The 22,849-nt window shown below is 35.1% G+C and overlaps 1 protein-coding gene and 1 long non-coding RNA gene across 2 annotated transcripts in view; one reads left to right on the top strand and one right to left on the bottom strand.

The window, feature by feature from the left end:
* MMRN1 (multimerin 1) overlaps window positions 1-5,291 on the bottom strand; it is a 71,951-nt gene extending 66,660 nt beyond the window's left edge. Inside the window, exons 1-2 of the mRNA XM_049709007.1 lie at window positions 5,186-5,291; window positions 4,288-5,007 (exon numbers count right to left, since the gene is read on the bottom strand). The gene's annotated coding sequence lies outside the window, so the exon portion shown is untranslated. The remainder of the gene's footprint in view (window positions 1-4,287; window positions 5,008-5,185) is intronic.
* The window catches only part of LOC125964210 (uncharacterized), a 30,850-nt gene continuing 11,370 nt past the window's right edge, over window positions 3,370-22,849 (top strand). The window contains exons 1-3 of the long non-coding RNA XR_007476968.1: window positions 3,370-3,507; window positions 19,051-19,100; window positions 21,640-21,784. This is a non-coding gene — a long non-coding RNA (uncharacterized LOC125964210). The remainder of the gene's footprint in view (window positions 3,508-19,050; window positions 19,101-21,639; window positions 21,785-22,849) is intronic.

The following is a 22,849-nucleotide window of genomic DNA, read 5'->3' as shown; positions in this document are numbered from 1 at the left end:
AGAACCAATTAATGGAATGAATAATCAGAAATTTACTTCCTCTATTTTCTAATCCTTATCTTCTAGTGGTTGGGGGGTGATTAGTATTTTACCACTAAGGAAGGGATGAAAGAAAAAGTGGAGTCACATGAAAATAAATTAAACTGGGACCATTTTTGTACTTCTTCTGTAGTGCAAAATATAACAGCTGCAGAAAAGAGAACTAAATTGATCAAAGACTTTTCTGTGGTTGTTTTCCCAGTAGAGATGCTTTGTGGGATTTATGATTTCACTACTCCAACAAATGTCTGATTCTCAGACTTCCATTAAGTTCTCTCATCTGTAAAATATTCCATAGCAAACTTTTCGGACATACAAGTAACAAGCTAGAACAGTTCATCCATCCATATACATTCCTTTCTTCCTTCCTTCATTCATGTGGTAATTACCCAAACCCTCAGTCAGCTTTAGTAAGGTACTCGCTTAGGTGCCGAGATTATAAAGCAAGAATATTCTTGGCTCTCAATTTGCTCGTGGCCTATATACATTATAGATCTCTGTGTAATTAATCTTTCTGTCAACTTCTATGTGTGGCGTTAGGTTCTTGTTAAATATTCAGTCATGGAATGTTTTCTTTCAGAACTGGAAAATTGGAAACCTTGTGACTATTTGGTTATATATTACTGTAGATATATACTCTTGTCTCTAATCCTGGATACAGGACACCGGGGTTTGAAACAAGACCTAGTTTTCCTCTGAACTACTAACTTTTTGGTGTTAATACTCCTTTCTCCCCTTACTCTTTGCCATTCTCTTATACAAGCATATTGTCGACATATTAGAGAGTATATAGTATGAGGTTATTTAAACTACGATACACAGTAGTCAGCAGCAACCCCAGTTGACTTTGGCATGGAGTACAAACATCTGTTTCTCGGCTATATCACAGAACAATCCCACAAACTTTGTGTTAGTAAAAGAGCAGAAAAGTCCAGCACGGACAATCCAGGCAGCAACTAGTAACTAAAAAGAGTGATGAAACGGCATAATTTTCACACAAACATGGTTTTCAGTACTAAGAAAAAGACATTACAGCTTCTTAATCTGGGAAAGACATAAGCAACTATCTTTGGCTTAGAGCAGAATAACAGTTAGAAAAATCCAAGTAAAGTATTTCTGTTTAGTGTACAATTTTAAATCCATTTTCCTAGATTTAGTAAAAGTCGATGAAGAAACCATCTTGAAAGTTTAAGAAACAACCAGAAAAATGACACGTGTAGATGTTTTTGCTTCTATGATTTGAAAAAAAACATCTTGATCCTGTTTAGGACAAGTGAACTTGAGTGGTAAAGGGTCACTCATTGGATCTATAAGTGATAACAAATGGCTCTCAAATGGTAATAAAAACTGAACTGAGCTAAGCAATTCATTCCTCCTCCCGTAAGGTATTGACCAATAATGATCTTGGTTACTCTTATCCTAGCCTACAAGTGACCTTGCAATCAAAAGCCTAAAGGTTCTGTATCTCATTATCAATTCACTAAGCCATCCTGTGCTATAACTCCTCAGAGAGTCCCCAGCTCATCTGATGGTTTTAGATATATGGATCGTCCCTTAACTGGAGACGTAATTTATGTCTGTACTTCAGAAACTGTCAGAGAAACTGCTTTCTGAGGCTCATTAATACCTATCAAATAACAGTTAAAAAATAATATTCCTGGGATTATTGCCTAAAGAATACTCAATCATTTTTCTAACTACTCTAAATACTATCCTTGGATTAAACTATATCATCAGATTTTTGTATACCTGGACCCCATCATTCTGCTACATCCCTGTGCCTGCTAAATTTTTTATATTAAATTATGTTTTACCCTATTGCCTTTTTTTCCACTGAGTAATTTATAAGAAAGAAACTATGAAACTCATTATATTATGTGCTATCAGGAGGTTTTTATGTCATTTTTCATTGTACCATAAACAAAAGATTGAATACGTATTGCAAAAGTGGTTCTCTCTAGGTGATGGTATAATGGGTTTATTTCAGTTTTCTTTTTCTTATGTATTATTATTATTTTTAAAAATAAATTTATTTATTTTTGGCTGCTTTGGGTCTTTGTTGCTGAGCACGGGCTTTCTCTAGTTGTGGCGAGCAGGGGCTACTCTTCGTTGTGGCGCGCGGGCTTCTGATTGCAGTGGCTTCTCGTTGCAGAGCACGGGCTCTAGTTGCTCAGGCTTCAACAGTTGTGTACGGGCTCGGTAGTTGTGGCTCGTGGGCTCTAGAGCGCAGGCTCAGCAGTTGTGGCGCATGGGCTTAGTTGCTCCACGGCATGTGGGATCTTCCCAGACCAGGGCTCGAAACTGTGTCCCCTGCATTGGCAGGTGGATTCTTAACCACTGCACCACCAGGGAAGCCCTCTAATGTATTATTATTTAATTTATTATACATTATTATTTTAGTCTTCTAATCATAAGAAAAAACAAAAATGTTATGAAGTTGAAACAAAAGTACAAATGAGTTAAAAGAGAATCTTAGATTAAGGATTTCCTGGTTTGTAGATGGTGCCACGTATTATTTAAAGCCATTTTTATGGCTGCAAGAGTTATTATCCTTTGTAAAATATTGGGAGTAAGGAATAACTTCCACTAGATTATTAGGACTTCTTAGCAGCTTCTTTCTTTCTTACATGAGAAATTATTATTTTCTTAAAATAGTATGAAACTTTTAAAATAATACTTCACTACACCCCTTCTCCATAAACTGTCACTGTCAGAAGATAATTGCAGAAAACAGTGCTCTAAGCTTTTTTCGATTTTATGTTGGTTGAAAGTATTAAAAACATGTTACATTTATATGTGGACCCAAGGGGGTTATAACCATACGGTAATAGGGCTGGGGGAAGGACTGAAACAGATTTACATGTGATTTTGATGAGCTCAGCAATGTGCTAAATAAGTTAAATTTGGCATATTAGTTAATTCTCCTAATCATGCCAAGTAAGTATCCAACTCTCATTTTACTGAGGGAAAATCAGGCTCAAAGAAGTTAAGTAACTTCCTAGGGTAACACACTGGTAATCGATAGATATGTATGTCCAATTCTGGTTCTTTCCACCATCTGAAAATATGCCCCAAAAGAAATAGTAAACATCTAAGTTTACAAAAATCTAGAGAAAATAATTTTCAAATTATCTTAAATTCATTTTCTCTATTGTTTTTAACTCAATATTTAGCTTTTATTTCACAGCTAAAACATATAGTGAGATAATGCTAGTAACATTATGATTTCTATTTGTTCAAATTTATGGAATTAGAGGGGAAGTGTTGTGTTTATAAGTTTGCTTTTAGTCTAATCTTTACTTTTTATTCTCTTTGGTTGGGTGCCTTTTTCAATTCCTGTGCAGTATTGTAAGTGATGACATTGCCTTATCCTTGACAGCACAGATAATATGCTCCTTTCATTTGCTAGATTGGAACCTCCAGAACAGTATAAGACTGCTACATCCCCGGCATCTAGAACAGTGTTTGGTAGGCATTCAATAAATATTTATCAAACACATGAATGGATAAAACTATGAATGTAGTTCTATATATCTGTAGTAGCACCTGTCAGGGGTTAGAGAGGAGGATCTATTTCCCCAACTCATAGCCACACAAAAGAAAAAAAAAAGCAATGTAAATAAACACAAGTACTCCCTTTATGAATACAGCTTCAAAAGGTCTCCTAGAATACCCTTTCAATCAGATTACCTCTTGCAAGTCCTTCCTAAGTAAAACTCAGAAAGCCCATTTTTTCTACCTCATCTGTTTTCAAAGTATATTTGAAACAGTTTATTTTGAAACCACTGCAGACACAAGAGGACTGTAGAGCAAAGTCTAAGAGCTGTATAAGAAAGGGTAGTAACAAAGTAGCTACGCCAGAAAAATCTCAGGTGTGCAACAAACTGAAATTAAGAGTAAAATTTAGGTCTAAGTAGGCTGGTAGAAAAGGGAATATGGAAGTATAATGAGTCATATAATTCTTAATATTAAATGAGAGAAATGTATTAGTTTGTCAGGAAGAAACACAACATATTTTGTACTAACATAAAAATTTTAACGCTATAATTAGGAACATTAAGAACAAATTGATAAAAGATGACCAAATATCCTTCATAAGCAAATGTTTATATTGGTAGGATGCAAAACTATACTATTGCTTATTTTATATTTCCAATTTAAGTAGAGCAATACACTTGAAAAAAGTTAATTTAAAAAGTCTTTAAGCCTTATTTCTTTTGCACATTTTAGAAATAACATTTTCTTTACCTTCATGAAAGTTATGTCTGGTCATTGAGTGATTATCATTAGTGACTTCTGCTTTTGGACCTATGGAATAGACATACTTTTCCCTATTCCTCCTGCTAAGTACATCTAAAAATCCTGGACACTATATGTAAAACAAACATAAGACTCTGAGGTGAAGAAAAGAAGGCAGATTGTCTAGGAGACCCAAGGAACAACACAGCATTGGGTTCTCTGGATTTTCTTTTTGCCTCATACCTCCCAGACTGAGTACTGGAGAATTTGGCAAACTAGAAACACCAATGGCACGAACAATAAAAAACCCAAGAAAAGCCAAAGGACCAGAAAGCGGTCAACCTAGAAAGACAGAAATCTTATTAGACAATAACTGCTCTACTAGCACAAAATACCACAGAAAGAACTGTGGTGCTGCCCCGTCCCTGCCTGCAGAGCCTGAATGGAGAGCTTAGGCTTCCACACTCACAAGGTTTGTAGAAGCAGCCTCAGCCCCCATCCCTTCCCTGGGGTAGTGACAGGAGAAGGCTAACAGAGGAGAACTTAGTCTCCACTAAGTCACTGCCATAACCCTCTGTAGGCTGGGTAAAGGGCAAGAGAATAGAAAAAAAATAACTTTGAGGCATGCCAGGTCTTCACTGAGCACACTTCGATGGTCCCCCAAAGGTAGGTGATAAGGCAAAAAGTCGGAGAAATATCTTCCATAGTGTAGAAATCCAGGGGGTGGTTCTGGGGAAGAAAGATAACTCATCAGAGATGAAAAAGATAGATTTTTTTACTGTAAAGTAGGAGATCTCCCACAGTGTTTTAATCATCTCCTCTTCACTGGTGAGGAAGGAATTCCCACCCTAAGGTTATGGGAGTGGCTGAACACATGACACCCGATACTGGATGAATATATACTCACAGAGCTGGGAAGGAAGATACCACACACCATGCAGAGCGGCACAGGGGTTGCACTTGAGAACAGAGCAAACAGCCAGGAGCTGTGAGAGGCAGGCTGTGTAATATTAAGAGTATAGGTTGCCCCCGCGGCTCTCACTGGCGGATGCAATTGGCTTGTTTGAGTAATTCTACAGGCTGGCAGAGAACTGAAATCCACTACTCAGGGACAAGCAGGAACTGTGTCTGGTCCCCTTGATAAGAATTATTTGGCCAGGGGACCTTATCCGCTGGAGCAGAGTGGGGAAGGGAACTTGTGGTTAGGCCATATGAAGCCCTCGGGGTTTCACATGTCAAGGCAGCATATGATAGTAAACCTTAATTTTAGGTCTTATAACACACAAAGTTCAGAGAGCTTTTTTCTGTATTGCAAAGAATAAAGAACTCTATGGAGCTTTGTTTCTGCTCAGATCTTAAGCTCAGTTGAAAAGAAAATACTGATCACACCCTCAAAGTATTTAAAAACTACAGTGAGTTAAAACTAATAAAAGATGCAACAACTTGGTTTAGATGAAACCGAGCTCACTACAAATTGGTGTGAATCAGCCTCCATGCTAGAGGCCTGACAGGAGAAAAGGTGTGCCCTTCTCTGAGGTAAATATTATTTACTACAGTTCTTTTACACATAATGCCTCTCAAAAATTATGAGACAAATGAAGACACGAGAAAATGTGACCCGTAGTCAAGAAAGAAAACATCAGTAGAAAAAAATCCAGAGAAGGCTCAGATATTAGATGTACTGACAGAGAATTTAACCTAACTTTGCTAGAATGAGGGAAGCATGTCTGAAGGGGAATTGGAGCAGAGACAAAAACTATAAAGAAAATGGAAATGCTAGAAACAAAAAATGTGATATCAGAAATAAAGAATTAATTTGGTAAGCTTAATAGCACTGTGGAAATATCAGAGAAAACAACTGGCTAATTTGAAGACAAGTCAAAAATAAATTGTCGAAACTGAAACACAAAAAAGATAAAGGTGTAGACAAAAGGAACAGTGCCTGAGATCTGTGGAATGTTTTCATATGGTATAACATAGATATAATAGGAATAAAGAAAAGAAAAGAAAGAGATTAGGAAAAAAGATAAAATTTTAAAAGGTAATAGATAAGAATTTTCCAAAATAGGTGAAACACATTAACCCAAACACTAAAGAAGTTCAGAAAACCCTGAGAAGGAAATTGTGCCTGGACATACTGTTGGTAAAATCCTGAAATACCAAAGAACATTTTGAAAGCACTCAATAATTTTTCTAAAAAGTCACAATTACATAAAGGGTACAGCAATTATGGTTGACTTTTCATTAAATACAATGAATGAGAGAAGATAGTGGAATGACGTCTTTAAAGTACTCAAAGGAAAAAAACCAGTTAATTTAGAATTTTATATCTATCTAGTAAAAATATCCATAAAAGTAAAGGAGAAATAAAGATATCTACAATAGGCAAAACCTAAAAGGATTTTTCTCCAGAAGACCCACATGCCAATATGTTTGACAATTTAAATGAAAAAGATATATATATTTTTTAAAAACTTACTAAAATTGATAGAATCATAAAAAAATCTAAAAATCCCCATTCATAATAAACTTTCCAATAAAGAAAACTCCAGGCCCAGATGGTTTCACTAGTAGGTTCTATCAAACATTTAAAGAAGAAATATCATGTCTTCATGAGCTCTTTAAAAAAATGAAGTAATATATTCCAACTCAATTCATGAGGTCAGAAAAACACTAATACAAAATATTACAAAACCAAATACTTCAATAAAAACAAAAGCACAGACCAATGTCCTTCACAGACATGAAAACAAAAATAACTAAATAAGAACACTATGTAAAAGGCTATTATATCATGATCCCATGGCAAAAAAAATGGTAGAAAAATGGAGAAAAATGGTAGAAATTCAGATATTTGAACAAATTAGCTATCCAGAATGTAAAATGAATTCCTGTAAGTAAATAATAAAAAGACAAATAATCCAATTAATAAGTTGGCAAAAGCCTGGAACAGACACATAACAAAAAAGATACACAAATAGCTAATATACACATGCAAAGGTACCCAGCATTTTTTGTTATCAGAGCGAAGCAAAACAAAACTATAATGAGATACCATTCTACCATTAGAAGAACTGAAATTTAAAAAGACAACACCCAATGTTGGAAGGGCGTAAAGCAATCAGAACTCTCATATATTTCCAGTAGAAGTGTAAAATGGTACTACCATTTTGGAGAACTGTGAGACAATTATAAAGTTTAAATATATATCTCACCCTTGATAGAGGAATTTTACATTGAGATATTTACCCGAGAGAAATAAAAACAAAAATCTTTACAAGAGTATTCAGAGCAGCCTTATTCATATTAGTAGCCCCAAACTGGAAACAACCCAAATGTCCATCAAGAGAAGAAGATATAAATGAAGACTGGAATGTTCATACAGTGGAACATTACTATGCAACAAAAAAGGAATGAAGTACTGATATGTGCAGTAACATGGATGAATCTCAAAATCAATATGTTGAATGAGAGATCTGAGATAGAAAATATAGTAGAGAACACAGTTCTATCTATATGATATCCAAGAATAGGAAGCACTAATTTATGGTGGTAGAAATCAAACAGTAGTTTTTTCTGGGGGTAGGAGGATTTATTGGAAAAGGACATGAAAGATCTTTCTTAGATGATGTAAATATTTTACATTTTGCTTTGGGTTGTGAGTAATGATTATGCACAATTGTCAAATCACTTAAGAGCTGTGAATTTAATTGTATGTAATTTACACATTAATTTTTTTAAGTGCAAGAAAAAGAATTTAATAAGCTTGAAATGAAGAACATTTGCCCCTTCTTAGCAGTGTGTTGAACTTTCTTATATTAAGTGTACAATCTTTCCTTTATCAAATACAACAAATCTAATATTTACATTCATCTGTAGAGCAGAGATGATCTTCAGGGTAAAAGTCAACTTCAACTGAATTGATATTTACCAAAAATTTAGTATGCCTAGAACATGAAAGAAAAAATACAGTAGGACACTGAGAAAATTTTGCTGTTAGAATCAGGACTAAAATCCAGGGTTTGTAAAATGGAGTCAGTAATCCTTCTATACCTAATTTTGTCTTCATACACATCCTCTTACAACCATCTTAGTAAAATTTAGAGCTTAGAAGATTTGTTCTAATTTTATTAAACTGGAAAAAATTTTAAGTGCTGTTTCCAACTAACTAACCATGATATATATATATATATATATATATATATATATATATATGTCATTTATTTTATATATATATAAAATAAGTAGCTGACTAGCAATCCAACAGTTTTTTGTTGTTGTTGTTTACCGTGACAAAACTCACTTAAAATAGAAAAATGAGAAGCCAATAATATCCTCCCATCTTAGAGGAATTAAAGAATTATGGTCATTCTACAGAAATGTGATTCAAGATGGCGGAGGAGTAAGACGTGGAGATCATCTTCCTCCCCACAAATACATCAAAAATAAATCTACATTCCTATGACTATAGGCAAAGGGACTCTCTGGATTTGCATTGAAGCAGTCAAGAAATGACTTTCCCTTAAGTTTATCAGTACTTCTGCTCCTAAATCCCAGTAGATAAACCTCTCTTCCAAAAACATCTACCCTAACAAAGCACATAGTTTTTCTCATATTTTCATGGACCCCTTCTTTCCAAATTCTTTAACTATTTCTTTTAGAACCGTAGGCAGTGCAGTGTAGAAAGAAGGCAGCGTGGCAAATTATCTCAGGTTTGAACCTGAGACCTTCTTTCTCATCCTTGCTCTGTCATGGACTGCTGGTATGATCTTAGACATGTCCCTCGATCCTGCTAAGCTTCAGTTATCTCATCTGTATTCTCCTTCCGATGATTACATGGGTCAGTGCACATGAGACTTTTTATACAATGTAAAGTAATATACTGGTCAAAGTTGGGATGTTACTATATCAAGAAACCAGAGCTATATTTTATCAACCCTATGCTTAATTTCCATTATATTCTCTCTACTCTTGACAAAGTAAGAGCTTCGACCCACCTATTCGTGAATTCCTTTGATCTTCAAGGAAGGATTATTCTTACTCAAAGCACCAGAAAGCCTTCTGTGTGGTTCATCTGTTTTATACATTTTTGTCGGACACATAAATTTTGTTTTTCCTTCTTATGCCAATAGAAAGATTAACGCTGATTTAACTTCTGATAATTATAATAATTGTTAGCTTAGTACGCACTGACTCTGTGCCAAGCATTATCTTAAGTGGCACATAAACTGTGTTGTTTTATTTCTCTCACAACCCCTGATATGTGACTCATAATCCCTATTTTACCAAGAAGTCAAGTAACCGCCCAAGGCAGGGCAGCTGAAAAGTGACAGAACCGCCATTTGAACCCAGGTCCTTTAACTCTGAGGCTTTGCCCTCTTTCCAGGTTACCCTGATCTCATGTATTAAGTTAGAGTCTTAGTTTTTGTCGACACACAGAGGTCAGTTTCTGTTATATTAGAGAACTGGTTTAAATAGTTAACACAGAGCTTGGTTTCAAAACAAAAGAAAGCAGTCAAATTTGCAAATGCACCAAACGTCCTTCTCCAAGGTTTCTATATCCAGAGCAATCAAAATATCTGTAAAATTAAAGCCGCAACATTCTATTGTCCGAAAGATTAACAGTTTCACAGTACAAAGTCTTTTGATTTAGGAGTTGATTTAGTCTATCAGTTAAAGAAATAGCTAAATACTTGTGCCATAAGCAATAATAGCATGATAACACTTTTCAACATAAATGCTTTTTTTCAGGCTGTTTTCATATATATTGCTAAGTTCTGCCAAAAAGTTTTTCTCTACACAAGCTCCTACTGGATTATGATAAATGCCACATATTTTAAAGGAAAATTAATGCTTTAAAAAATAAATTTATTATATGTTCCACAAATACTAACACTATTAATACTTAACATAGACCTGTAATCTCATTAGAGGCAACAGTAGCAAACTTCTGTTTAAAAAAAATTCTTTCAAGCAGAATGTTAATTGAGAAAAAATCCTTGGTAGCTCTTACCTTAAAATTCTTTGCCCAGGGATATAAACTAGATGGAAGCATGTGGAAACCTCTGCTGGCCTCTTTGTAGGCTGCTTCCAAATAGTCACTTATTTTCAGAACCAGAGAAACAGCAGTTTAAGCAGGGCAAGGGGAAAAACACCCTTACAATAGCCCTGCCATTATTCTTTCTGTGAGCGCCTAGCAACAGAAGCCCAGAGAGGGAGCAATGAAGGTGCCTGAGGGCACTGACCCCCAGCCTGCCTCCTGTCCTTTCAGTGTTGATGTGAGCCTACGGCTCTTACTAAAAAGTGTTATCCAACCTGGAGGTTTAGCCACTGCGATGAAAGTGTTCTTACTAATGCAAGGCTAAGAGAGTTTTCTCAAAAATCTTGATGGCATTATATTTTGTTAATAATATTTAAGCCAATATTGAAAACAGACATAATGTATAAATCTTATTTATTAAGATTTAGACTTAATTCTACCAGATTTGGAAACAAGAAAAAAAAATGGTGGAAGCTAGGGTAACCTGCTCTAGCTTTTTGTTAGCACCATTACTGCAGACCTGGGTTGCATTACTGAGAGCATTTCGCAGTCAGCCACACCTCACTGATAAAATCTGCTTTAATTCTTTGCTAAGGCGTTCTATAGTTTCTCACGCAGCTCCAGAGAGTGGATGGAAAATGAGTTCTTGGGAGTCTGCATCTCTGACAGAATTTTTCTAGAGTGTGGAGAAGTTTCAGTCACCTGAAAATCTTTACACTTAGCTTCTGCCTCTGTTTCAGCATTTGTAGCATTTCTTCTGTTGAGTAAATAGATTTTCCTCTGCAAGCTTGTGGGAAGGGCCCTGTGCTTTGTTGTCTTTTGAATTTCTCAGGCCCAATCGTGCACATGATTGCTGATCAGTAAATAATGTGTAGTTCCCTTCTGTAGCTCGAAGCTTTGACATAAGTTTGAGTTCATTCCCATATATATTTTGATCCCTTGAAGATTTTTCTCTCTCTGATCAGCTGAGGGCTTTACCAACCAAGAGCTTTACTGTTGAAAACGTCTACAGATTATAGCACATGTAGGTCTCTGTCTAAAACACTTTTGAAAGTTTAAAGGCATATGGATGGAAGTGTACCTAAATTCCAGTGAGTTTTCAATGTTCTGCTTTTGAGACACACACACAAAAAGTCTATTTAGCAATAAACAAAACAGAAAACAAAAAAACCAACTAGAACAGTGTTCTTTTTTTAATTTAAATTCCATTTATAGTTCAAGTATTTGCATGCTTCATGTCCAAAAATTGTGTATACCTTTTGAAAAGAAAACAAATCGTGTTCTTTTTTCTTTAATGATGTAAGCATTCCAATAGCTACCCGACTACTATGAAATAGGTAGAACCATAACAAAGTATCATAAATCTCTCATGTGAGATAATCCAAAATTCATTCACAGATTTTATGAAAATACAACATCTAAAAGAACACTGCATTTAGCTCTACATTCCACTAACCTATCCTATTTAGAGTCAATCTAGAAAACTTCTGAATTGCTTTATAGGTATCTATCACAAATAGAATGAATTAAATAATAATTAGTCATAGGTAAAGGAAAATATTTTTGCCTTGACACTAACATTTGACTTGAACTTATATTTTAAAATAAGAAATTATTCTTGATTAGACACGTATTTTCACATAAAATTGAAAAAGAGGAAGATATTTAAAATAATAATTGTTGGAGCTTCCCTGGTGGTCCAGTGGTTGACTCCAAACTTCCACTGCAGGGGGGACTGGCCAGGGACCTAAGATCCCATATGCCACGTGGCATGGCCAAAGAATGCATAAATAAATAAATAATAATTTATTAAAATAAAAATATGAAATTATTTTTATAAAAACATAACACAAGTTTGTGAATTCAACAGAGAATATCCTGTGGGTTTGATATACGGTATTGGACGTGACAAAATTAAGATTACACTATAAATTATTCTAGTAAAAATATTTTTACTCAAATATTTAAAAAACATGAAAACTCTATATTAATGCATAATTTAACATAAGCATATTATAAATAACATCTATGTAGTATATATATACTATATATAATATCTATACTGCATATACATAATATATACACATATATACATAATATACACATACAGCATGTAGGATATATACATAATTTAGTATATATATAGAGATAGTGTGTGTTTGTATCCCAAATAACTCTAATACAAGGTAAAAGAATGACATTTTTAAAAAAGCAAAAATAAATAAATGAAGAGCTATGGGAGTTATTCAGAGATTACTTTTCATCCATTCATTATAAATTCGTGTTTGTGCATAGAGAGAGTGATAGAGATAGAAAGGAGAATCTCTTTATGGAGAATTAAACTTCATGAGGCAAGAGATTTTGTCTTTTTATCTCATCACTGTATCTCTAGAGTGTGGCATATTTTTGTGTTTATTAAATAATTGTTGAAAGCAGTTCTCAAAAGTAATGTCAAGTTTTCTGAAATCTTTTTAATCCCCAAATATCACTTTCTCTACTGTAGCCAGAGGTAACTTATGTACAGTGTTAATCATATCATGTATGCTTTCATGGGTGTTAAATCGTCGTCTTCTGTTGTGCCTAGAATATCACCCAGATTCTCAGGCACTGAATGATCTTGTTACCACTCCAATCTCATCTCACACCACTCTCTTCTTTGCTACTGTGTCCCAGTCAAGCAGGTGCTCTCTTAGTTCTCAAACTTGTCACTTTGTCACTGAACTTTTTTTTAGACCCCTTGCTTAGAAATCTGTCTTCCTGTTCTTCCAGAGGCTGCTTCCTTCTCAAAATTAATTCTCAGCTTATGTAGTTCCCTCTTTCCTATGAGCATCTCCTTCAATATATATTTCACAATTAGTCATTCATTTACTGTTTATTTCCTTTCTACCACATGTCACAATTAGCTGTTATTTCACTTATTTACTTGTCTTCAGTCATTGTCCCAAATGAGTCACTAAATTCCGTGATGGCAAAGGAACACACCGTCACCTTCATTTGTTTTATCATATTGCCTAGCATGGTATCTAACATATAGTAGGTGCTTAATAAGAATTGTAAATGAGTGGATTAAAATTACCCTCTGAAAACCCATCCCTCTTCATTTGTATTTCTCTTTAAACACTTAATTCTTCCAACCTTACGTTAGAGTTCTTTGGAGTGTAACTGGAAGGTAAGGTCCTCATTTGTCCAGGGCAAAATGTGTTTTGTATTTCCTATTTTATCCTCCATAGCGCAGATACTGCTAGCAGTCTGCTATGGTAGATGCTGTGATGTACCACCCAGGCCCCTTTTCAGGAATGGAGAATTTTCTCCCAACTGCTGGAAGACAGCCCTCAACTGTCAGTCTTCTTTGGGAATGTTCTCAGCTGAAGAGAACTGTCTTGCCCAATATCATACTTCCCAGCAACAGCCTGCAGCAAATGACCAAAATTGACATATAAAGACCGACCACTCCCCCTCACTCCAACTATGGACAACTCTGAGTGGGATTGGCTTAAGTCTTGGTTGGGACTGAAGAGCAGCTCAGCTTCTCCCTCTATCCACAGCCATTCCCTTCCCCAACCTTCCGTAAAGTGTTGATCCCAGGAACACTCTCTAATAAACTCCCTTGGAAATAATCTTCATCTCAGATTATGCTTCCCAGGGAACTTGAACTGCAACATCTGCAAATATTTATTTCCCTCTTTTCCATAGTAATAGAACACCTTATTTTTAGCTGTATCACCCCGAATGAAGGCTACACATCCTCATTTTCCCTGCAGTCAGTCACGGCCATGCGGCTAAGTTCAGTGTGTTGTAAGCAGAAATTGTGTGCCTAACTGCCAGAAAATATCTTAAAGGAAAGAAATGCACTTGCATCTTTCTTTACCTCTCCCTCCTTCCTGTTGGATGGACTATCTGGAGATCTGACAGTCACCTGTTATCATGAAAATAACGAGAAATCAAAATTCATGCAGGGCAAAACTTTAGGATGGACACACCTGGGTCCCGGACATCATGATTATCGTTCCAATGCTAGGCTGACCATATCCAGACTTCCTGAGTAAGAGAGAGAAGTAAACTTCTATCCAGTTTAATTCACAGTTAATGAGAATTTCCAGTGATGGGCATCCAACTCAAATGCTAACTAACACAGTAACTGACACAGAGCTTCAAACATTGTAGACTGTCTTTGAAAATAATTTTGAAGGTTGACTCAATCAATAAATAAGTAATTATGGAAAAGTTACTATTTTTAAGGCAAGTTTTCACTATGATTATGACTAAAAGATAAAAGAACAAAAGAAGGCAAAAATATCTTAATAATGAGACTTTCTTGAATGGCACCTTAACAATTTATGGTTGAAGACAGAAAACAACATCAAATATTATGCTTTGGTTTAAATGACCTTGACTAGGACTATCAAAATATGCATCCTCTTCCCAGTGCCCCAATTTCCCTCTTTGCTTGTGTCTCTATTATAGATATAATTTCATACCTTCTTAGATATATTTGGTAAAGTCTAAGAAAAATGGAGTGTTCTATACAATCCTCTATTAGAATGATTCAGCTTCAAAAAGAATAAATCATGCTAAAAACTTGACATGTCTCTCTGCACTTGGTGAAAATCAGCTGGCTCCTAAGAAACTAGTGTACTAAGAAAATATAACTCAAATTTAATTTTTCATCTTATAATGGGAAAAAAATAAAATTTGGTACTCTAAAAGTTATTTGTATCAGAAATGTCATCAAGATAAAATGTCATTATTCAAGGGAAGAAAGAATAGTCATGGGTGTTGAGTCTGGAATCAGTTAAATCTGAGGTCAACTGACTATCACTTATTTGCTGTATCTTAGGCAAACTACTCAGGTACTTCTGTCTCAGTTTCCTCACCTCTTAAACGGGGTGTACATAATAATGTTTTCTTCACATATCATAGCCTGTACTGAGTTGACGTGGCTCTTTCAGTCTTTTCTAATTCTTGGTATTGATTGGCATAACCCATCTTACCAACTTTATTTATGTCTCCTCCTTAGTCAGCCTAGTCTATTCAGTATCTCCCCATCTTCTGCATCAACTTCTGCTCCTATGTGACTCCCAAACACACAAAGACATGCAGAATGTCTTCATCTTTTTTTATGACTTTGTAATGTCTCCCACTTAAGAAATTAAGATATAATCCACATGCTATAAAATTCACACTTTTGAAGTCTACAGTTCAGTGGGTTTCAGTATATTCACAAGGTTGTACAACCACCACCGTTATCTATTTCCAGAACATTTTCATCATCCCATAAAGAAACCCCAGCCCATTAGCAGTAAGTCCCCATTCTCCCCTGAACCCCTAGCAAAAACTAATCTACTTTTTGTCACTGTGGATTTGCCTTTTCTGTATATTTCCTATAAAGGGACTCATACAATATGTGACCTTTGGCTTCTTTCACTTAGCATAATGTTTTCGAGGTTCACTCCTGCTGTAGCATGTACCAGTACTTCATTCTTTTCTTAGGCTGAATAATATTTACTTGTGTATATATACTACATTTTGTTTATCCATTCATCAGTTAATGGAGGTTTGGGTTATCTCTCTTTTTTGGCTACAATAAATAATGCTGCTATGAACATATGTGTATAAGTTTGTGTAGACATCTGTCTCAATTCACCTAAGAGTAGAATTGCTGGGTGAAAAAGCAACTCTATGTTTTTGAGTAACTGTTAGATTTTTTAAAATTAATTTTTATTGGAGTATTGTTGCTTTACAATGTTGTGTTAGCCTCTACTGCACAGCAAAATGAATCAGCCATACATATACATATATCCCCTCCCTTTTGGATTTCCTTCTCATTTAGGAGACCACAGTGCATTAAGTAGATACTAGGTGTTTTTTCAAAGTGATTACAATATTTTACATTCCCACCAGCAATGTATGGAGGGTTCCATTTTCTCCACGTCCTCAACAACACCTGTAATTTTCTGTCTTTTTTATTATAGTCACTCTACTGGGTGTGAGCATCATTATTTTTGGTTTTTTGTTTTTTGCTTTTGCGGTACGCGGGCCTCTCCCGTTGCAGAGCACAGGCTCCGGACGCGCAGGCTCAGCGGCCATGGCTCACGGGCCCAGCCGCTCCGTGGCATGTGGGATCTTCCCGGACCGGGGCACGAACCTGCATCCCCTGCATCAGCAGGCGGACTCTCAACCACTGCGCCACCAGGGAAGCCCTTGTTTTTGTTTGTTTGTTTTTCTTTTCTTTTTTTTCCATTATTTTGGTATTCCTGCTCTTAAACATATAACACAATAGGAGTCAAGGAGAATATTTTTAATTAACTTGTTAACAAATTACTCTAAAATTTTCTTCTCTTTTCTGGGAATGTTCTTTCCCATTTTATTTGCCTTTCCAGATGCTACACATGCTTTTCATTTACTGCCCTTACAGAAGACTTAACCAGTGATTCTAGCTCATAGTTGTTTTGTTGTTGTTTGTTGTTTTTGTCCTGAACTTTGTGGCACTTACTGTCTACACTGCCCACTTATTTACTGCTTTGCAATATTATCTTCTTATTCATACTCCTTATCTTCCCAACTCTATCTGTATGTTGTTTGATGTGTAGAACCATGCCTCATACTTCTGAGTGTCTCCTATAACGCTTAGCATATTCCCAAATTTATCTAGTAGGGCCAAAGTAAAAGCCTTTGAAGACTGCTTTATTATTAATTTGGGAATATCACAATTTTCCACTTTTCTCTTGGCTTTTGTTTTTTTCTACATTATTTTCTAAATACTGTAAGTGTTATTTAACAATAAAGTTTAGATATTCTTAACTGAAATATTTATGGCCATGCTTTATTCTGTAGCCTTTTAGGATATAAAGCAAAACATTTTTTTGATAAAATGAAAGGAAATATTTCCTTCAAGTAACATTCAGCCCTTTTAAATTGTTTGTCTACTCTAAAACCATTTTTAACAACCTGAGTAATTTTGGTAAGATTTGGTAAATTACTTTCAATATATTTACCATTTGATTTGTGTTTCAGTGAGCCATTGGGTAATGGTAGGTAAAATAAATAAAATAAAAACTTTTGAAGTTGGCAAAATCATATATTTCTTCGTTAATAGATGTCTCTGTCGATGTAAACATGGCAAAGAAGAAAATAAGAAAGAAAGAAAGGAAGGAAAATCCTTCCTAAACTTTGTGCTTTCAAAATAACCCAATTCTCTGTTCTTTTGTTCAGAAAACCAGTGGACTCTCCTCCACATGTCCACTTCTTTATCCCCTGGTCTTCCCACACCCCTACCAAGAGGAAGATTTTTATTGCTTCTCATTTCAGTTGAATCAGATATTCTCAAGCTTGCCTTGACCTGGCTTCTTGGTGACCTCTTTTGGCCAAATACTAATGGTCCCTTCTCAGGCTTCCTCTTATTCCAGTGATCAGCAGCATTTCACATGTTGGTGCCACGATCTTTCTAGAAATGCTTTCTTCACTTGGAACGTGGGAAATAAGACTGTCCTGAATTTTCATCTCATCTCATTGGCCGCTCTTTCCCAGTTTGTTTCTTACTCCTCCTATGCTCCCAACATCTAAAGTTAGAGCATCCCCTAGCTTAGTACAGTACATGGTCCCCTTGCATTCCCTCTCTCCATTTAGTACTTAGACGTCATCTCATATCCAAAAAATTTTAATATCACCTATGCCCAGTTGACTCTGACATTTATGTCTCTAATTCAGTATTTTCCCTCTGAATTTCCCACAGCCATAGAAAATTGCCTACTTGAAATCCTCATTTAGATGTCTAATGGGTAATTTCAAAACTGAACTTTTCATTTCTCTATCCCCATGTTAACAAAACAAAACATCTCTAGCTGTTTCACTCGCAGTAAATAACCATAATTCGCCCAATTGCTTTCTCTCACGATGCACATCCAATATACAAACAAAAGTGATACCTCTATTTTCAACATATTTGTAGAGTCTAACCTATTCCTATGACCTCCACTATTTCCAACTTAGTATCCAAGTCACAGTCTTCCCTCTCCTAGACCTCTGTGTTTCTCACTTCTACTCTGGCTTCTCTATTATAAGTACTGCACAGCAGTCAGAGTGGAGTTTTGAAACGTAAGTCATATTATAAAACTGCTTTTCAAAACTACACACTGACTTCTTATTACATTCACTATAAAATCCAAATGCTTTGTCATAATCGTCAAGGCTCCTCATGACTGTCTGCCCGATCTCATGGCCTATAATTCTCCATCTGGCTTACTTCTCTTAGCCATATTGATATTCTTCCTGCTACAAAAACACACCAAGTTAATCCTATTTCAGGACTTTTACTTACTGTTTCTCCTGGTTTCATCTCTGTGTGCTTTTCTCTCTTACATTTATGTCTTTTCTGACATATATCAACTTTTCTAAGGGTCCTTTTAAGACTAATCTATTACATTTATCCCTGTGTATCAGCCATAGTTCCTTGTTGCAAACAGTAGAATTCACTATAGGCAGTTTAAGAAGAAATAAATGTTATAAGATATTAAGTAGCACACATTACACCAACACTGCAGCTCATACCAATGATGCTGGGGTCCCACTTGCATCAATATTTTTGGGAAATAAATACCAGAAATGGCCAGTACTGTTCTCCTGGACTGTGTACTACTACATCTATCAAGAAACTCAGTGTCCTGAATGAAACAAATATCTTCAAGGTGTTCAATTCCATATTGAAATCTTACGTTAGTGAATCTGTTTTACAGAATCCAAGATATTGCCTGCATTGCATCCTAGATGAAACGTGGCTGAGAAAGTAAGTTTTCTATTTTCCATTTTGGGAAAGGTCAAAACTCAGTGTAGAAAATTATCAAAATGTAATGCAAGTGCTCAAAAAACTGGTCATCCTTCAATGACACATTCATTGCATATGCAAATGACATATATAAATGTATTTACTGCTTTTATTTTTTACTGCTCTATCACTTTCTGATATTATAGGATATACCTATTTATTGCCAGGTTGTCCACCCATTGAAATACAAGCTCCCTGAGAGCAAAAACTTTGTCTGTTTATATCACTGTATATTCAGCTCCCAGTATGACACTCTTTGATATTCTATGATTCTGTTAGCACGCAGATAGATATACATTTCAACTTGGAATTGAATATAATGAAGATTTTTTTATTCATTTAAGTCATTGAATTTCTTGAAAGATAGAGGTGTCTGTGTCTTCAGGAGCAGTATAAGCAAAGTATCTGGCATCCAAGTTAATCTCACTTTGGCATCCTCAGTTGCCTCATCTGTAAAGGAGAGATCCCAGGAGTACCTGCTTCATAAGATTGTGGTGAAGAATAAATGAAATAACCTAGGACTTAGCAAAAGTCTTTCCATCTAGAAAATGTTCAATAAATATTAGATAAAGTTATTATCAATAATAATATCTATTTTATCTCTATCTTTGTATATTTCTAAGCCAAATCTCCAGCCTAGGGGGGAGAAATAAACCATCCATGTGAGAGATACATCCTTGAGTGAACACAACGACTCATTTTTTAAATTAAAGTCATAAGTTAGTTGAAAGCAAGTATTTTTCTCTATTAAATAATCCATAGAAATTTTGATAGAAAAGAATCCAGGGACTACACTGGATCATAGGAAAGAAAAAACATATCAGACCACCAAAAATTAATTGATGTGGAACATACGTATCAAGTTTATCTGTAAAAGTGGAGGACTGTACAATATTTTACAGTCAAAGCGTACCTGCGAAGGTGGAAAAACAATTCTAGTTGCAGGAAATTGATGTTATAATATTCAATGTCAGTCAGAGATCAATTTATATTATGAAAAATTTATATGGTGACTTGAATATCTTAGAATTTTCAAATCCCCTCTCCCTCAAACTTGAATGACATGGATAAATTTACCATCAGTCAGCATATGATTGTGGGAAAAGGAGGAGGAAATGATTAAGGTTGAGTTCAAGTTCAGTAATGTGCAATGGAAAATGACACAAAATCATATTTTTCTGGTATTTGAAAAATGGGGTCATCAGCATCAAATAATTTTGAACATTGTGTACACCAACTGGTTTGCTCTTGAAGAGTGTTTAATAGAGAAAGGTAAAACAACACATACATAAAGAGAAAGTACTATCATTGACTTTGAGCCAGAAAGGGATGGAAATGTTTAATTTTTATAAAAACACATGTGTAACCTTTCAGGAAATATTTGAAGGAAAAAGGGAAGGCTTTGTACAAATCCCGACAGATTTTATTGCTAAGTCTTCATGTGACCTAAGTCAAATGCTGCTTTGTAAATGTGTCACAATAATACTGGAACTAAAACCTACCATTTCTAATTGTAATATGGGGAATAAATGCTTATTTGAAAGAACCCTGAGCCTCCACTTATCTCTGCTGGGATCATTTTCATTTTCTATGCTGTTATCACCCGGTCTGCCTTTTCCATTTTCTTTTCTCTAGCTATTTCATGTAACATTTAAATGTATCTAAGCTTTATGTGTGTAAGCTAAGCACTCTATGATTTAAAAAAAATAATAAAACAGCAGATATGAGATTTAGGTGATAGTATAACGAATTAGTTGCCTTAGTAATAACAATAATAAAAATAATACCAGTGCATTAGTTTTGAGCCTCCACACTTAAAGTTACAGATGATGCAGAATGTAAGATGCTTATGATTATAATTAACTGCCCAATTCTCTGATTTAGTGCTTAAGAAGATTAAAATACTTTAAAATAAGTAGATTCAAGGAAAAACTATATGAACAGTAAAATGGTCATTTCTATTAAAGAAGTACCACTGAGTTTGGGTATTGGTGTAAAGAAGCCAATTGCAAAACCCATTTCGAAAAATCAGAGAAATTTGGCTATGGGCTGGGTATCCGATAAACAGGAATAATCTGATATAGTTACATGTGATAATGGTTTTGTAGGTACTTATGAGTATGGCTTTATTTTTAGAGATACTGATTAAAGTAGAGGGATGCAATGACTAGATCTGGAATTGCTTTAATATATTTCAATAAAGGAAAAAAGAATAATGACCAGAATTTTGTCACAATCTTGATACTTTCATTTGGGTACAGGGCATGTGGGAGTTTATTTTATTATTTTCTTTTTTCCTGAATATATTTTTTAAAGGAGGACTGAATGCAAAAGCAATGAAAAATTGCTTAGAAATGCATAAAAAAGAAATGCTGTTAGTTTTAAAATTGCCATTTGTTTTGCTTATTTACTTTACTTCTCGTGCAGAAGGTGATTTAGACCAAAGAATTCCACTGTAGGGATTTGTGTCACTGTCTGAACCACTTGATTGCCTTTATAGAATGGTGGATGAGGCCATACAGCTAAGTCCTGACCACATCTGACCACAACTCTCCTCCCTGTGGGCACCACACTGGCCTCCTTGGATGCTCTTACCTCAGCACTGTGCACAGGCTATTTCTTCTGCTAGGAACACTTTTCCCCAGGTAACCACGTAGCTTGCTTCCTTACTCCTTCAGGTCTTCCTTATTTGTCCTACCATTGAGGCATTCACTGATTATTCAATTTTACTTATCTATTTTTGTGATTTTTAATTTGAGGTATAATTGACACATAAAATTGTAAGATATTTAAAGTGAACAGCTTGATGATTTGATATAATTATTCTCTGCAAAAGGATTCCCCCATCAAGTTAACACATCCATCACCTCGTAGACTTACCTTTTATGTGTGTGAAAACTTTTAAATTCTACTCTCAGCAAATTTCAATGATACAGTAGTGTTATTGATTATAGTCACCATGTAATACATTAAATCTTATTATTTAATTTAAAATAGCAATACCCACCTCCCCTGCCCTAATAGTTTTTGTTTCTCTATTTTTATCATCTCATATACTATACAATATACTTATAATTTTGTATGTTGTTGACCCCCTCCCAACAAGAATGTAAACTCTTACTCAGCCATAAAAAAGAATGAAATAATGTCATTTGCAGCAATATGGATGGACCTAGAGATTATTATACTGAGTGAAGTAAGCCAGACAGAGAAAGACAAATATCATATGATATTGCTTATATGTGGAATCTAAAAAAAAAAATGATACAAATGAATTTATTTACAAAAAAGAAATAGACCCACAGACATAGAAAGCAAAACTATGGTTACCAAAGGGGAAAGAGGTGGGTAGGGACAAATGAGGAGTATGGGATTAACATATACACGCTACTATATATAAAATAGATAACCAACAAGGACCTATTATATAGCACAGGGAACTATACTCAGTGTTTTATGATAACCTATAAGGGAAAAGAATCTGAAAAAGAATATATATATCTGAATCACTTTGCTGTACACCTGAAACTAACACATTGTAAATCAACTATACTTCAATTAAGAAAAGAATGTAAACTCTATGAAGGCACCCTCCATAGTTCCAGTATTGCTGACTAAGTTAATAGGGCAGATTCTGAAAGATAGAAGAGTAGAACACAGCAATTGTTATATTTTTGCCAATGTTTACCAGACAAGAATTTGGAGAATGG

The sequence above is a fragment of the Orcinus orca genome, chromosome 4 (assembly GCF_937001465.1).
Source record: "Orcinus orca chromosome 4, mOrcOrc1.1, whole genome shotgun sequence".
NCBI lineage: Eukaryota > Metazoa > Chordata > Mammalia > Artiodactyla > Delphinidae > Orcinus > Orcinus orca.
Note: the sequence above shows the minus strand (reverse complement) of the source record. Positions and strands in the feature narration are given on the sequence as shown.